This window comes from Miscanthus floridulus, chromosome 2 (genome assembly GCF_019320115.1).
Source record: "Miscanthus floridulus cultivar M001 chromosome 2, ASM1932011v1, whole genome shotgun sequence".
In the NCBI taxonomy this organism is placed as follows: domain Eukaryota; kingdom Viridiplantae; phylum Streptophyta; class Magnoliopsida; order Poales; family Poaceae; genus Miscanthus; species Miscanthus floridulus.
In genome coordinates this window covers 123,573,691-123,577,287 of record NC_089581.1, presented here as the reverse complement: position 1 = coordinate 123,577,287, position 3,597 = coordinate 123,573,691, and positions in this window count along the sequence as shown.

Here is a 3,597-nt window from a genome sequence, read left to right as displayed (position 1 = left end):
GACCCTAAGAGTCGAACGGGCGGCAAAGCGTCTGGTGACAGAAGTCTAGGTATGTTTGGCTTGACCACTTGACCCTGTTATGTAGTCGATCTGTTTGACTTAGCTTATTTATGTGCAGGACTTGATGAAGACCGCAAAGTACCAAAAGAGGTGCTTTGACCAGATTGAGGGGATCATGGTGAATAATAAAGAACTAGTGGCTGAGGTGGAACACTTGCGCCGCCAACTTGAAGCCACCGACTAGAAGAGGGCAGAGCTAGAGGCACAAAACCAGAACCTAGTCGGCCAGCTTAATAACAAAGAGCAGGAAAGAATAAGTAAGTTGTCACTTTATCACAGCAAGTGTGTAACACGTATTGTTGTGTTGTTGGTAGTGATAGCTGTAATGCAGGCTTAGAAGCTGAAGTAACCTACCTCCAAGAGGGGAATAGCCGTGTGATCGTAGAGTGTGATCGTCTAAAGGAAGACAACGAGAAACTGGCACGCAGCCAGTCTCAACTCTAGGATCACACCACCAAAATGAAGGAGGAACTGAAAAGTAAGTATTCTAGACCACCTTTCTCATTCTCTTGCCCGCCTTGTCTTGTCGTGCCATAACATTTTGATGTCTCATACGGTGTTCAGTTTTAAAAGTCAATGCCAAGAGGCATTTAGAGGCCGTGATCAAAGAGCGTGACAGCTGGAAAGCACGATGCCTTGAGGCCACCGAGGAGCAGGACACGTGGAAGAACTGGTGCCAAGAAGTGGCAACTGGCATTATCCCCGTCCTCGACCTTATCGACCCGGCGCTCATAGAGGAAGAGCCAAAGACGCCCCAGCTCGGACTGGTCGAGAGATGCAGACAAGCGTGGGGATGGTTCCAAGAGTTCGTGAAGGAGGCAGGTGAGTACACGGGTGCCCATGTACTAAGCATGGTACGTGCTCACTACCCCCTGATCGATCTCAAGCGCCTAGAGGCTGGGTACCCGAAGGAGGTAGACCCAGACAAGGCGGAGGAGCTTTGGACGGCCCAGCTGGACTTGTCATCAAAGATAATTGGCGATATTGACCTGTGTGGAGGTGGGACGACACCTATACAGAGTACGCCATTGACGAGTCAGCTGGAAATGCCATCAGTTGCAAACCAACCAACGAAGCCTGTGGTCTCGACCAGCCAGGCATCGGCGGGGCCATCCCCTTTAGCTCGACTAGCACAAGAGTCCACAAGACTCGAGTAGGATGTCGGAATCGGCGAGCAGTAAGTGCCACGCGCCCCGACCAGCCAATGTAATAGGCTTAGAGCTATAGAAGGAGGACATAGTTGTGTTATTGTAAACTTGAGCCTCTTCAGGCAAGCTTGTAATAACGTAACTGTATATCATTATAAGATTGTTTGCTTTGTATGAAACGTATTTAAGCTTGAAACTTTATGTTGGTGTAACTAAGTGAGAACATGTTAACGTTCTATTTAGTTGTACCATTTTGCTCGACACATCATCCTAAAAAGTTTGTGCGGCCATAGCTTGGCATGTGGTCGGAGTGTGAGGTACAGTGACCTGTGCACACATAGACGTAGATAAGTCAAACCAAGGGGGACCTGCCGATCACCCGTAACGTAGAGAGTGGATCCCATGCACGTGTTGGGAGGAACCAGAGACAGGGCCTGCTCCAAAAACCATAAAAGGAGTGGTGGTCGGCTTTCACTGGCTAAGTTAGAATAACCATAAAATTTGAAGTGACACATTAGAGTGGTCAGAGGAATCATAATTGCTTTATTGAAGTAAATCAAAAGTATAAGAGGAGTACATATCTTAGTAGTTAAGCATAGAAACGTCTAAGCTTGTCGATGTGCCACGAGTTTGGTACGTCCGTACCATCCAGGTGAGCTAACCTGTAAGACGTTGGTCGTGTGACTTCCTTGATCATGAAGGGTCCCTCCCATGGGGTTGTGAGTTTATGGACGCCAGCCTGGCTCGTCTTCCACTTTAGGATCAGGTCCCCGACCACGAAGAAACACTCTTTAACATTCTTGTTGTAATACCTACGCAAAACAGCAAGGTACTTGGCCGTACGTACACAAGAATCGAGCCTTTTCTCTTCTGCGCTGTTCACTTCTAGCTCCCGTACTTCATTAACCTTGCCTTCATTGAAGTTCTCTACCTGTGCTGATCTAAAAGCTATATCTGGTGGGAGGACTGCCTCGGCGCCGTAAACCATAAAGTATGGTGAGACGCCGGTGTTTCGACTGGGCTGAGTTCTGAGGCCCCAGACCACGGTTGGTAACTCTTTGAGCCATCGTCCGAGAGCTTTGTCGTTTTCTCTGTACATCCTCTTCTTCAATGCGTCTAGGATCATGCCATTTGCCCGCTCGACTTGTCCATTAGCTCTAGGGTGAACCACCGAGACATATTTTACTACTATGCTCCTTTCATCGCAGAAGTCCCAAAAAGCGTTCCTGGTGAACTGAGTTCCCAGATCGGTGATGATGCTGTTGGGTATGCCGAAATGGTGGATGACCTGGTCGGGGAATGTGACAGCCTTCTCTGAGGATGCCTGTACCAAAGGCATGTATTCTATCCAGTTAGAAAATTTGTCGATCAGCACGAAGACGCATGTAAATTTCCCAGGAGCCGGTTTGAAAGGCCCGATCATATCCAGTCCCCAGCATGCGAAGGGCCAAGAGACTGGACTCGCCTGGATCTCATGTGCTGGAACGTGGATTCTCTTGGTGAAGAACTGACAACCCTCACAGTGGCGGACTAGCTTCTCTGCGTCAGCTACTGCTGATGGCCAATAGAACCCTACTCGAAAAGCCTTACCGACCAATGTTCTTGAGGCCACATGGTTGCCGCAGGAGCCAGAGTGGATTTGGTCTAGGAGATGTTTGCCTTCCTCCTGGGTTATACACTTCATCAAAATTTCCTCCTTTGCGTTTTTACGCCATAACTTGCCATCGATGAGCAGATACTGCTTACTGTGAGGCATCAGGCGCTCGTTTTCTGTCCGATCAGTATAACCGCTGCCATCTGTTAAGTACTTGATGAAAGGTACTCTCTAGTCGGGCTCATGAGTGGTCGGAGGCAGCCCGATGGTGCTCGACGCCGGAACCATAGCCACCAATTTGATGTCTGGAGGCTTGACTGCCGTGGAAACTTCCTCTTCGATGGAAGGCATGAGCAGGTCTTGGACGAATACGCCATGTGGGATTTTGGCTCGGGATGATCCTAACTTTGACAGCGCATCCGCTGCTTGGTTCTTGTCCCGGACCACGTGTATGTACTCGATGCCATAGAACCTGCCTTCCAGCTTTCTTATCGATTTGCAGTATGCGTCCATCTTTTCGCTGGTCGTGTCCTAGTCCTTGTTGAGTTGGTTGATGACCAGAGCTGAGTCTCCATAGACATAGATACGTTTAACACCAAGCTCAACCGCAATGCGTAAACCATGTAGGCATGCTTCATATTCGGCGGCGTTATTAGATGCCGGGAAATAAATCCTAAGGACGTACCGGACCTGCTCCTTGGATGGTGACACGAAAAGAACTCCTACTCCCGCACCGTCAATGTTGAGAGAGCCATCGAAGTACATCGTCCAATATTCGTCAGATCTCGGAGAGGC